We start from the raw sequence: 14,567 nt of genomic DNA, 5'->3' as shown, positions 1-14,567 counted from the left end.
GGGGAACAGTGACAGGCATGGTGACACACACCTTTAATCCCAGCACTAACCATAAAGGACTGGAGGTCTGTACAGACAAGCAGGAAGTGATATAGCTGGACAGAGAGAAGAAGTGAGATTGCAGAACAGAAAGGCATGTAGATGTGGGTATACAGGAAGTAGTTATCTTTGGAGACTGAAGTGTCTCTAAGGTGAGGTTGGCTGTGGCTTTTCCTATTCCTCTGATCTCTCAGGTTTTTAACCCAATATCTGGCTTTGGGTTTTTTTTTTTTTTTTTTAATTAATAAGACCATTTAGTAATTCTTGTTCCAACCACCTCTAGTTTTTCTTTGGGTGTGGTGTCAGGGAGTGCACTTTGGGGGTATGACTGAAAATCTCCAATGTCATTCCTCAGGAACCATCCACTTTGTTTATTTTACATTTTTACTTAGTTTGTGTTCATGCATGTGTGTCATACACACATATGCCAACGTGTGCATGTATGTGTGTGTGTTAAGGTCAGAGGACAACTTGTGGAATTCATTCTTTCCTTTTTGACTGGGCATTGAACTTAGTTCATTGGGCTTTGAAGCAGGTGCTTTTTTTTCCTTTTGTTTTTTTAACCTGTGAGCCTTCTCACTGGCCCCACCTTGTTTCTCAGGCTAGGCTGGCTGGCCAGTTAACCCTGGGATCCATCTGTCTCTGCCTCCCTAGTGCTGGGATTACCAACACATGCCACCATACTCACAATTTGTTTATGTTTTTAATTTTATTTACTAGGGATGGAGTACATTCGGGCAATGACAGAGGACAACTATGGGAGACAGTTCTCTTGTTCTACCCTACATAGTCAGTCCCTGGGATAAATTCCCAGGTCATCAGTTTTGGTAGCTAGTGCCCTATCCACAAAACCATCTCACTGGGCTCCATAACAATTGCTTTTGTTTTGTTGTTTTGTTTCTTTCTTTCTTTTTTTTTTTTTTTAAAGATTTATTTATTTATTATGTATACAGCATATATGACTGCAGGCCAGAAGAGGGCACCAGATCTCATTACAGATGGTTGTGAGCCACCATGTGGTTGCTGGGAATTGAACTCAGGACCTCTGGAAGAGCAGTCAGTGCTCTTAACCTCTGAGCCATCTCTCCAGCCCCCGTTGTTTTGTTTCTTAAAGCATGGGTTCTGGGCATGCAACTCAGACCTTTAGGCTTGCAAGGCAAGTGTTTTGCCAGTGGAACTATTCTTCTAGTCCTGCTTGTTGTTTTTGTTTTGTTTTGCTTTTAATTAATTTAACATTTAATTGTATTTTAATTGAAATAAAATTGCATCACTTCCCCCTCCTTTTCCTCCCTCTAGCCCTCCCACATACATTCTTTCCATGTTTCCTTCCTCCACTCTCAAGTTGATAGCCTCTTTTTCCTTGATTATTATTGTTGCATGCACACACATGTGTATGTGTGCACAAATATGTAAATACAACCTACTGAATCCACTTTTATCAACTGTATGTATATGGTTTTGGGGCTAGCCACTCTTCATTAGACAAACAACAAGCTGGCTCATCCCTGGAAGAGCCTACTTCTCCCTTTCCCAGCAGTCATTAGTTGCATGCAGTTCTTTGGGGTGGACTCCACAAATTTCCCCCTTCTACATTAGCATGTCCATTGATGCTGCCACTGTTCAGTCTTCTTTGTGAAGCCATCCCTAGTAGACACTGCTCCACACCTGACTTCATGGTGTTCTGGCTCTTACAATCTTTCTGCCCGGCTCTTCCTCAACATTTCCTGAGCCATAGATGCAGAAGCTGTGATGTAGGTATGTCCATTACAGCTGGGCTCCCCCCGGTCCATTGTGTCCACTTGTGGTTTTCTGTGATCATCTCCATTGCTGTAAAGAGAGGTTTCTTTGATAAGGAGTGGTAGCTACACTTCTCCAGGAAAGGTGGCTAAAGAACCTGTTTGTTTTTGTTGTTAAGGTCTTGCTATGTAGCCCCAGCTGGCCTTGATTTGAGACAATCCTCCAGCCTCAGCCTCTCAAGTACTATGATTACAGAAGTGTACCACCCTGACTGATCCCCTTATGGTTCTTGTTTCTCTCTCTCTCTCTGAAGCTTGGTCAGTAACATGACAGGCACACTGAATAAGGCATGCTGAGTATTAATAGGGTCAACACTTCAATGGCTGTTCTGGTTGCAGTGGCTCTGCTGTGTGCTCAGGGCAGAGGGAGCTGCCAGAAGCCCCTGTTAAGTGGATTCTGGTCCTGTCTTGATGCCCAGTGCAGCTGACCCCCAATCTGGCTCAGGATGCTGTATCTGGCTTTGCTACCAAGGAGCTATGGCCTAACTCTCTGAGAAGCCTTTCTGCCAATGTCTAAGCCCAAGCTTAGCTTGCTTCCCCAGGTGCGCTCTCCTGTCAGAACAGATTACCTGGGCTTGGCTGAGGAGGGAGCAGATCATGCTGAGTTAGTATTCTAAAGCAGCAAAGCCAGTTCTCTGCATGTCAGTGTCTCCCCCATGAGCCTCTTACTCTCTGTGTGCGGCTTTTTCTTCGAACATTGGATTTCTCACTGATCATTTCCTTATAAATGATAAAGTCTTGAGCTTTGAGCCCAACAGATCTGGGGTTGAATTCTAACTCTGTGTGACTTAATCACTTGAGTCTCAGTTTCCTCAACAGTAAGTGGAAATAAAAGAATGCATATGAAGATCAGCAGGGGTGGGTGTGTGTGGCTCAGGGTTTGCCTGGCATGCTCAGGGGGGAGATGGCCCTGGGTATATTACCACTACAAAATGAGAAAATGAGAAGAAACCAGGGAGGTGTGATAACCAGATGTAGTGCTGCAACCCAGATTGAGCCATGGGACAAAACAAGAGGGTGTTAATAGGAAAACAGATGAAATACAAAAAAAGTATAATTTAGATATAGTATAATATCAATATTAATTTCTTTTGGTAAATTATTTGGTTGCGATGTCAGGTGCTAATCTTAGGGGAAGCTGGGTGGAGTCTAGATGGGTTCTCTTTGTGTTACCTGCAACATAAATATCCAAAGTAAATGGGCAGGGGCAATTATGCATATAAAGCTCTGAACTCAGTATCCAGACCTAGTTAATTTCTTTTCAATGTAAGTGATTACTTTTGTCACAACGATGACCTTATTAATTCCATACAACAACCCCCAAGAGACAGCTCAGTTGTCAGCCTCAGGTGGCAAGCTTAGAAGGGTCCAAGTTCAAACCCCGCTGCAATTTAACTCTGACACCTACACTCACACACTCTCTGCTTCCCACCACCCAGGGCCGTCCACTAGGCCTGTAATGAGGGATGCTAAATAATAAGGAAGAAGGGAAAAAAGGGTACTACACGGAGAATTTAGACCTGGGAATTCTTGAGCTCCAGTGCTACTGCTGCTGCAGACCCCGGGAAGTTACTGAACCCCGAGAAGTCTCTGTATTTAATTACTTATTTGGAAGGGAATGCTCATGCATAACTGAGCTGGAAAGGGGATAACACATAAGAGAGCCTCAGTCGTTGCTAGTCCTTCCAGCAACATCGTCACTGCATTCAGCAACTGCCGAGCTGCAGGAACACAGCTCAGAGCTAACTCTGACCCCACCATTTATCTTCTCATCCCCCAGACAAGTCTCATCACATCTCTCAGTATCAGTTGTTTGAGTGTAAGCAAGTCCCTGCTTCATGGGCTGGGTGGGGGAAGTTCTTGCTATGCAAACATGAAGAGCGATGTTTGATCTTCAGAACCCACGTTAAAAAAGCTGATCTAGGCAGTGTACATTTGTAATCTCAGTGCTGGGGAGGCCAGCTCAGTCTGATGGCCAGGTAAGAGGCCTGTCTCAAAAACAAGATGTTTAGTACCTGAAGAAGGACATCTGAGGTTAACATCTAGCCACACACATGTACATACACAGTATGCTAACCTGTCTATACATGAACATGCACACACACACACACACACACACACACACACATACAATCTTTGCTTTAGGGTATTTCTGAGGGCACTAAGAGAAAAGCCCTCAATGCCTGGCATGTGCTAAGTTCTCAATGAATGACAGATACCATTTAACAAATATTTCAGAATATTTTTCTAGGAACATAGTCAGGCTGCACCTCTTGGCCTCTTAGAGGTGTGTGTCATGTCTTTGTTATAGATATACAACAGATAAGAACACCAGTAGCTAGTCTTGGTGGGTTATAAAGAGAAAAAAGGATATGAGGTTGTAAGGGGGTTGGGGGGGCAGTTCTGGAAGAAATTGGCGGAGGATGGGAGTGTGGGTGGGTATGATCAAACTACACTGTATACGCTTATGAAATTATCAAAGAATAGATAAATAAAAATGTTAAAGGGGCATGGGTCATGTCCAGGCAACAGTCCTTGCTGTCACTGGAGGACATGCTGACTCCTTTTGCCCATTGGACACAATGACCACAAACAAGTTGGCTCTGTTCCCTCAGTCAGAATCCCTTTGTGACCATATGAGCACAACATAGGAGTGAAGTAAACTCTTGTGTTAACAGCTGAAGTTAGAGGTTGCTTGTATTGTAGCAAAACCTTGCTTGCTCTGATCTGTACAGTAGTTGAACTTAATAACAATTAAAATTTTTTTACCTCCTATAATTCCAAAAGGAAGCTTAAAAAGTAATAGATCTGTCATCCTAACAAGACTGTGGTTTATATACATTTCATGAGATCAAGTACATTTACCTAAAGTCACACACTGGAAGCAACTGAGTCCAAACTTGAGCCCAGCCTGCTTATTTACAGCATGGCTCCCAGCCACAAGCTGCACCATTTGAGATGGAGTCAGGTTGGCAAGTTGGACCTTTGAGAGATTTCTGGGAAGGGAGCTGTGCTCAAGGGAAGTGGCGACAGGGCCGGCTCTCTTTGTTCTCTTTCCACCTCTGCCTCTCACATCTTGCTTTGCTTTTTCATGATCTTAATATCTGAAACCTCACACCAACCGTGTAAGTGATGTGGATGTTTTCAGGAAACATGTGCTGGGCATATGATCTTGGCTTAAGCTCTAGCGCTGTGTAAGATCTGATTTTTTTTTCCAACCAGACAGACTTTTCTGCCCTGCAGCTCTGTTGAGTGTTGTGTCTTCTCTGTGAGTTTACTTTAGAGTCTTATCTGATTTCTACATCTTATTCTTTCTGTAGCCCTAAATAATGCTATTTATTGTTACAAATTTTATTTGAAGTGAGATAGTAAAACCAACCTCCTCTGTCTAACCCAAAAGACAGAAATAGGGTAAAAGCCTTTTGCCAACACTGTAGTGTGGACCCAGATTATCAAGTTTCTAGTATTTTAATTATGTATTCAACAGCAGACATTTATTGAGCATGTGCTGTATACTGGGTTGGGGGCTGGAGATAATAGGAGTGAATATACTGTTGTATATGCTGTCAAGAAAGTAGTATGCTATCATATGGAAGAACATGTGATAACATTTGAAGAACCTGGGTTCCACTCTGTGTTTTGGCACTTGTTTTCACTCAGAAGATCCATGGTGATGGTATCAATGTTTGCCTCAAAGTACCACTGTGAGGTTTAAATGAGGTGATGCCTGGAAAGTGCAGTTCCTGGTGGATGGTAGATGTCGAACAGGGCCATTGTGATTAACGTGAATTCCAAGCATAGTAGGAGCTCAAGAAATGCTTTGCTGAAAGGATAGAAAGATGTATGGAAAAAGGAAGGATCTAGCCAGACTGACTTTGGTAAGAGTGAAGGTGAGGCTGCTGAGCTTAGCCCCAATCTCCTTCAACTGTAGAAAGTCCCCAAGGGTCTGGAGATCTTGAAGCCACCAAGGTGTTTTGGTCCCATCGTGTAGTATTAGGAGGCATGCTTCTAGCTAGCAGTCCTCACATGTACAAGCAAGCATTAACATCAGCACAATAGTGAGAAGCCAGCATGTGCAATGGCTAATGCAGAACATAGGGACAGGCAACCCTGCAGGGCACTGACTTCCTCTGTATGCTCAAGTTGGAATTTGCTCTAGGCTCTAATTCTAGAAAACAAGTTCCCAGGGGGTGATAGCTCAGTGTTACACCATGTGACTATTATGTGAAAGTCCTTGAGTCCCAGCACCAAAATATAAAAATTAAAATGGGGGCCAGATTCGATAGCCTTTAATCCCAGTACTTGGGAGGCAGAGGCAGGCAGATCTCTGTAAATTCAAGGCCAGTCTTATCCACATAGTGAGTTCCAGGACAGCCAGGGCTACACAGAGAGACCATATCTCAAAATAAAATAAAATAAGATAAAAACAGGGGTTGGAGTTGTAGCTCAGTTGGTAAAGTACCTGTCTCACACATACAGGGCTCTATCCCAGTAATCCATAGACGGTGCAGCAGTACTCACCTGTAATCCCAGCACTATGATGTGGAAATGAGAGTCCAGGGTCATCTTTGGCTGGATAACAAGTGTAAGGCCATGTCTAAGTGAACGCAGATCCTGTGTTAAAAAAAAAAAAAAAAAAAAAAAAAAAAAAAAAAAAAAAAAAAACAAAAAAACAAAAAAAACAAAACAAAACAAAAAAAACAAAAAAACAAAAAAAACAAAACAAAACAAAAAAAACAAAACAAAAAAAAACAAAACAAAACAAAAAAAAACACCTAAAATAATCTTCAGTCTGGGAATGGCTCAGTGGGTAAAGTACCTGTCACACAAGCATGAGGTCTATCACTGATGTAAAAGCCAAGTGGTTGTAGTAGCTGCCTGTGATCTTAACACTTGGAAGAGAAGGGGGTCCCTTGGGACAAGGTGGCTAGCTTAACCTAGCAGAATTGGTAAACTCTGGGTTCAATTGAGAGACCGCCTCAGTACATACAGTGGAGAGTGATTAAGGAAGACAACCAAACGTCAATTTCAGGCCTCCATATGCTTGCTCACACATATGTGCTCATACACATTGCACATGTTTAAAAAGAAGAAAAGAGCAACAAAATAAATAAATAAATAAATAAATAAATAAATAAATTGCTCAAAACCTAGCTTCTATTCAGCGGTGAGGCCATATGTGGGTAACTGTGATAGAGTCAGGCAGATCCAGGTTTTAAGATTTTTTTTGTTTTGTTTTGTTTTATTGGGAGGAAGCACTCTTGCCACAGCATGCATGTAGAGGTCAGAGGACAATTTTGTAGTGTTGATTCTCTCCTCCATCCTTACTTGGGTCTGGAGATTGAACTCAAGTCATCAGATTTGTTCTACAAGTGAATTTATACAGTGATCCATCTCACCAGCCCCAGCTCCAGGCTTACATCCCAGCACATCACCATCTCACCAGCCCCAGACCCAGGCTTACCTCCCAGCACATCACCATCACACCAGCCCCAGCCCCAGCCCCAGGCTTGTATCCTGGCACATCACCTTCTCTCTGGTTAAATATGACCATGTCAACCCTCTCAGCTTAGATTCCTTAGCTACCAAGCAGAGATGATACCCTGGTGAGTTATTATCCTCAGTTGACAGATTGGGAGATTGAGGCCCGAAGCTGGTGAAGGGCTGAACTAGCACAGTCTCCACCAATGCCCATTTGGTTCACAGCCCTCCACTTTAAATGCCTCTATAGTTGGGAAGACACAGGGAAGGGACTAACCTAATTTTAAAAACAAATTTGAATAATTAAATTTGACAGCAAAAAGCTCAATACTGGAAATACATCTCACCACGCCATTGCTGAATCTGTTTACTGTATTTTGAACCAACTTAGCTCATCTCGTTAGGCAATCCATCAGGAGTTTAAAACTTAAAACTGGCAGCAAAGGGCCACAGGGGCCTGTGTCACGCTTCTCATGAGGGTGGGAGTGAAGCCACCCTTACCTCTGAACTCACCTAGGGTCCTTGGAAGTCCAGAACAGCAGATAGAAGACACCAAGGCACTGAAGGCTTGAAGAAAGCTTGTATCTGAAGCCATTTATTTTCATAACAAGGACTTTTCATCTTCAAAGCCCTTTACAAGCCATAATTAATCTTCACAACACCTAGGTGAGCTGGGTGCACAGCATTACCTAGGTTTTATAGACCAGCGTAGCCCAGAGGAGGTTTTGAGATGGTGAATGACCCCTGGACACCTGACTCAGAAGGAGCGATTAAGCTGCCCCACCTCAGCCTGGCAGGCAGATCCTGTATTTCCCAACCCCAAACCAGACCTTCTCTATTAATCTTTGGAAAGTGTTTCCTGATGCCAAAGCAGGCTCTGGATGGAGGAGAAGACCTAGAGACAGGTACAGACAAAAATGTAAGCCCCGGTGTTATCACCATTTACATATGGTCGACTTTATTGCTATCATACATTGTTAGCCTGATTTAAATAACAATAAATAAGAACACTCATATTTCTATATGCACACTGAGCATTTCCAAGGCTCTTTCCCACACAATATCTCAGGTGATCTTTATGACAGTCATTTTGGTCCAGGTGTACTGACTGGATACCTATTCTGTACCAGGTTGAAGATATAGCAGAGATGAAGGCAGATGAGAGCCTGCTTTCAAGGCATGGTGCTTAGTAGTGGTGAGAGAAATGCCATTTTCTCTGGCATACCCCTTTTTTGAGACAGGGTCTCATGAAGCCTGGTCTAGCCTCAAACTTACCATGTAGCCAGAAATGACCTCAACTTCATCTTCCTGCTGCCCCCTCCTGAGAGCTGACATTACGAGCCTATGCCACCAGCACCACTTCTTCCTGTCCTCCTCCTCCTCCCCTCCTCCTCCTCCTTCTTCTCCTCCTCCTCCTCCCCTTCTAATGGATATTGGTTCAGAGGCTTAAGGCCATACAGTGAGCCCACAGAGGAATTTCCATCCCAGATTCGTTTGATTGTGCAGCTTGTGTTCAGCCAAGATGCTCATTACATCCCTGTTACAATGACAAAGACCTGGGAGAAAACCAGGGTCCCCACAGGGAAAGCGACAGACAATATGGAAAATACAGGAAAAATATCACACCAGTCAAATGGACTGGCTTGTTTTTACCTATGTAAGAAAAAAAAAAATAAGAACATGAGATTGTGTCCACAAATTTTGCAAATTATTGAAAGCAATGCTACGTGCTATATTTACATATATGTGAATAAAGGCACAGAAGAATGATTGAAAGTCCACACATTGGGTATACAGAACCGATGCTTTGGAAGTAAGGTCAGGGTTATGAATTAAAGCCAGACCAAAACCTTGGGGGCTAGGTGGGGACACCAGGTGCCATAAACCAAGGGCTTGGCTGATAGACTCCATGCATGGATTCGCCTTCCCAAAATCAATGCCAGTAAAGCACACGCTCTCTGCTCTTTTGCAGGCTATGGTTTCTGCCTTCAATCTCAGTGTTGAAATTGCCTTTCGAACTTGAACCAGCCAAAAAAAAAAAAAAAAAAAAAAAAAAAAAAAAAAAAAAAAAATTCTAAATGAAAAACAAGAATAAAAAGAGCAAAGTCTGAAACCAACTTGAGAAGTGAACAGTGTGCTTGGGCTGCACATGCGTGCGGAGAGCGTGTGACAGCCTTCGTGGAGCAGGCCCTTCCTCGGCCAGGCCTAGATGCTGGGCCAGCTCTGCCACCATGTCCCAGAAGCCGTAGGGCAGCAACGGAAGTCGTGTTTGGAGGTTCCCCACAGAAGCTTGTTTACCGACTCCTCAGAGCCACGCTTGCCTGCTTCCTCGTTGGTTTCCTGCCACTGCATGATCGATTCGTACAGATATATTTCGCTAGAAGTCGAGTGGTGCCAGGCAACCCGTGCCAAAGCAGTCTCATTTCCATGTGTGGTCTGGGTGGATTGGGAGAGGCTACAGGCAGAACCGCTCCGATTTCAGCAGCATGCTTGGAAGAGTATCTCATCCACCTGAGCCTCCCTAGAGTGGTCATCTGACCTAGTCCTTCCCCTGTTGGAACCCAGGGCGCCACATTACCTGCAATACAGACTGGGAACTCAGCCATGTGCAGGGCCACCAGGAATCTCTGTCTTGGGTGCTATGGTCCCTTCCCGCTGCTCTCCTGAGCACTTGCATCTCCATAATGCAACTCTCCTTTCAGTACTGCTTGAGCCAACCGGAATGCTCTGCCCTGCCTTGTCCCCACAGTTAATCCATACTCAGCTGGAGAGTCCAGCTGAACTGAACATCCCCACCTTCCCTTTCTCTGGTCCACCCAACTGGAAAGAATCAACACCCCAACCCCAACCCCCATGAGTTCTTATATGCACTGTGCTTATGACAGGAACTTGGGACAGGATGTTTCTTAAAATTCAAAATGTTCAGTTTATAAAAGATAGAAAAGACCAAATGCCATATTTTAGTTTATTTTTGAGATAAGGTCTCACTATGTAGCCCAGGTGGGCACCAAACTGAAAACATACCACCACCCCACTAATTTCTCCACAGTCTCACCAGAAAAATGATATTTTCTGTGTTTTGTGTATCTTTTGGGGAGAAATGTTTATTCAAATCCTCACTTTTTAATTAGTCTGAAAAATGATATTTTCTGTGTTTTGTGTATCTTTTGGGGAGAAATGTTTATTCAAATCCTCACTTTTTAATTAGTCTTTTCTTTCATTTTTAACTAAACTTTTTTTCTTTTTGTTTTTCAAGACAGGGTTTCTCTGTGTAGCTTTGCGCCTTTCCTGGAACTCGTTCTGTAGCCCAGGCTGGCCTCGAACTCACAGAGATCTGCCTGGCTCTGCCTCCCAAGTGCTGGGATTAAAGGCATGCACCACCACTACCACTACCACTACCGCTACCGCTGCCGCCGCCGCCACCACCACCACCACCACCACCACCACTGCCTGGCTCATTTTTAACTAAACTTCTGGTTGCAAGTACTGGAGGTTGAGCCTGGGGCCTCACGCACACCAGGCAATTGTTCTATTGCTGAGCTACATTTTCTAGTCTATTATTATTATTAATTATTACTACTACTATTTTATGTGCACATGTGTGTGAATATGGCAGGGCACACCCTTGTGTGTGCATGTGCAGAATCCAGAGCATCAGTGTCAGTGTCTTTCTCTTTTGCTCCCCACCTTGCTTTTTGAGACAAGGTCCCTCATTGAACCAAAGCTTGAAAAGCAGCTGAACTGGCTGGCTGGCTATCAAAATGAGTTCCCCAGCACTGGGGTTACAAGCACATACTATGAGGCCCAAAATTAAATGGGTGTTGGGCATTCAAATTCAGACCCTCGTGCTAGCAGATCAAACACTTCACTCCCCAGGCCATCTCCCCAGCCCTTACTTTGATATAGTGTGCTCCTAAGTTGACCAGGTTAGCCTCGAACTCACTCTACTGCTCGAGGCAGGCCTGGACCTTTCCATTCTCCTGCCTTTGCTTCTCAGTGAGGCTTGTACCACAAAGTCTGACTTAAAGTTTTCATTGCAGTTTAACATGCAGACAGCAAAATGACAGATCATGGAGAGTAAGAACAATGAGTCTATAGTGAACACATTCCCTTTCTTGCCTTGCTTCCCTTTTTCTCATGCACAGGCTGAGCTTAGGGAAGTAGAGGTGAGACAGAGAAAGTCCAGCCTGAGACAGAAGGCCCCTAGTCTAATAACAGAGACACAGAGCAAAGCACATCCAATCTGACCTAACATGTGCAGTGATGGATGTGGGGAAGAGCACAGTGTGGGCATGTAATTCTCCTCTCTCTCTCTCTCTCTCTCTCTCTCTCTCTCTCTCTCTCTCTCTCTCTCTCTCTCTCTCTCTCTCACACACACACACACACACACACACACACACACACACACACACACAAAGAGAGAGAGCTCAATCATGTACACCCTCTGAGTCCTCAGCCCTAAGAGTCCTCCTCAGCTGAGCCTTTCTTCTAGATGGGTATAGAGACGATCTGTGGTGCCAAAAACAGGCATGGAACCTGGCAGATATGGTGAGGCAGGCTGGTAACCATTTGTTTTCACCTGGTCCTCATGCCGCTGAGACATTAGAGCATCTCCATGATTAGCCCCCTGCTGCCAGCTGTGCAGTCTGGAAAAGAGAGGCAGGGGAGATCGTGAAGAACATTTGTGATTCCCTCTAATCTTTTTTTTTTTTTTTTTTTTTTTTTTTTTTTTTGGTTTTTCGAGACAGGGTTTCTCTGTGTAGCTTTGCGCCTTTCCTGGGACTCACTTGGTAGACCAGGCCGGCCTCGAACTCACAGAGATCCACCTGGCTCTGCCTCCCAAGTGCTGGGATTAAAGGCGTGCGCCACCACCGCCAGGCTGATTCCCTCTAATCTTTTGCCCAGTCATTCAGCCATCACTGGCCAGCCCTGACTTGCCCTGTGTAAGACCTGCCTATGTTCAGAGAGGCAGAGTTGAGGCAGGCAAGGTCCAGTCTGAGACAGGAGGCTCCTAGTCTACTAAGGGAGACACACAACAAGGCACCTCCAATGCAGTCTCACATGAGCAGTGATGGGAGTGTGGTACGGCACCGTGTGGGCATGTAATTCCTGTTTGGCTCAGGAAAGCCTGGACCAGGAGGTATTTCCAGAACTGAGTTGTGAGGGTCAGCATGAAGGCCAATAGAGTCTAGCTAAGCAAGAATGAAGAGAAGACACTATATACAAAAAGATACAACAGGTGGAAAGACCTAGAAGCTTACAAGAGCCTATCAGATCCAGAAAGCTGTGTTCAATATGGCTATGGCAGCGCGCGTGCTTGCGTGAGTGCGTGAGTGCATGAGTGAGTGCGTGCGTGCGTGCGTGCGTGCGTGTGTGTGTGTGTGTGTGTGTGTGTGTGTTTGGAGTAGGAATAGGAAGTGAGGCTAGAGAGAAAGGCAAGAGCCAGGTCACATCAGAAAGTCAAAATGAAGCTAAACACCAAGGCCTTGGTCTACAGGGATGAGGGGTTACTAAGGACCCTCACCACAATGTTTGAGTGTTTAGTTGTGTTCTCAAATGACCCCTACAGCTTTAAGCAAAAATAGGAGCAGGAGGGGTAGCAGAAGGCAATAAGGGTACCTGCTTCTCTCTGAGGACCACAAGAGCCAGCCAATCACCTGAGACATACAATCTTTTCTCCATGTAGACCTTCAGAGCTGGAGGAGAGGCAGCCCCCAAGCTGGCCGTTCTGGCCCCTGAATGTAGTCTTACCTTCCAGGTATCTGACTTAATCATAGTGAGGGTGTGAAGAAGGGACATAAGCCACCCCTCTCCTCTGGCAGGAAGGTCCAGAAGTAGAGCCCTATCACCCATCTGGTAACCATGTGTCTAGAGGAGTGTGGCAACCCCCAGTGGCCCTTCTACTCAGTTTTTGGGATGCTGCCTGAGTGTTGTCCTGTTGGGAAGGCCTCCACATCTGCTTCCGACTCACAGCAGGTTCCAGGCTCCTGTCCTGCACCATTGTCTTCTGGCTGTGTAAGTGTGGCATGTCACTACACCTCTTGGTTGCTTTCCTCACATGTAACACAAAGTTCTGCTATTCACCCTGGGGACCTGGGATGTTTCCCCAAAGATAATGTAAGGGTTTGGCTTAAAGTCAGACATTTATGGGCACCATCACCCTTGTATTCTCCAGTGGCCCTGGGTAGGCATTCTCCCTCCTTATGATAGTGGGCAAATTACCCATAGTGGACTGAGTCTCCCCACTGTGCTGTGGAAAGCCACCACAAGTAAAGGACTTCCCACAGAGTCTTGTAGGCACAAGGTCACAGGAGCAGTTTGTAGGTATATAGCAAGCCTGCTAGAGCACCTTGTTATTTGAGTTTCTCACAAGAACTTCAGTTTTGGAGCTCACCACTGAAGCCTGAGAGCCAGCTGCCCCCAGCCTTGACAGAGCACAATTTAAATTATACTACTACCAACTGTTGTTAGCCCATCTGTGATAGCCCAGATCTTGAGCTGTAGAGGTTGGCTAGACTCCTGCCATGGATAAACTGACTACTTTACTTCCTGCCTTCATTGCTGGCCAGACCAGTTCATACCACAGTCCTACTCACTCCACCCCAACACCAACCACCACTCCCCACCTCCCCATCCATGCTGGACTCAGGCTAAGGGTATCACACTGTTTGGGCCTCAGCTCCCTCCCTTGGATGTCCCAGCCTCTGACTTTTCCACTACCCTTGTTCTGAGGATCCAGCATGCCTTGAGTCAAGATTCAGTATGTCTTGGAAAGATTCTGAAGGTCAAGGCCAGCTGTGCCCTCTTAATGCTCTGCACCTTAAGAGCAGGACCTTCTCCAGCTTTCACTTTGTGGCCTGTCCTTCAAACATAGCTGTGAACAGCATCTCAACTATTGTAAACTGCTGTGTAGCTTGAGCAAATCTCATTGACTTTTCCCTTAGCATGGGCATCAGTTGCGAAGCGTGACTGCTAGCACTTCACAATCTATCCTACCAAGTCTATTTGAGGAGTGAGATGTGGATTGTGTTCAGTGAATTATTCAGCTAAGCTTCACACCTGAAGATGCTGAAAGTAACTGTGTGGGAGTGGGCCGTTCGTTTACTCAGTCAACAACCCCGGATCCTGTCTCTGTGCCAGAGAGGGCTGCCGAGGGAAGCACGCCGAAATCACTGCTGCTTATCGGCAAGCAGACGAGTTACTGGATTTTCCTAGGTAGATGATGTAAGCAAACTTCATGTCTCTAAGAGA

The 14,567-nt window shown here is 45.0% G+C and overlaps 1 long non-coding RNA gene across 1 annotated transcript in view; it reads right to left on the bottom strand.

The window, feature by feature from the left end:
• Positions 1-1,403: 1,403 nt before the first annotated feature.
• The window catches only part of LOC114705801, a 31,028-nt gene continuing 17,864 nt past the window's right edge, over positions 1,404-14,567 (bottom strand). Inside the window, exons 3-4 of the long non-coding RNA XR_003736448.2 lie at positions 6,357-6,449; positions 1,404-1,866 (exon numbers count right to left, since the gene is read on the bottom strand). This is a non-coding gene — a long non-coding RNA (uncharacterized LOC114705801). The remainder of the gene's footprint in view (positions 1,867-6,356; positions 6,450-14,567) is intronic.

The sequence above is a fragment of the Peromyscus leucopus genome, chromosome 4 (genome assembly GCF_004664715.2).
Source record: "Peromyscus leucopus breed LL Stock chromosome 4, UCI_PerLeu_2.1, whole genome shotgun sequence".
Classification (NCBI taxonomy): Eukaryota; Metazoa; Chordata; class Mammalia; order Rodentia; family Cricetidae; genus Peromyscus; species Peromyscus leucopus.
Note: the sequence above shows the minus strand (reverse complement) of the source record. Positions and strands in the feature narration are given on the sequence as shown.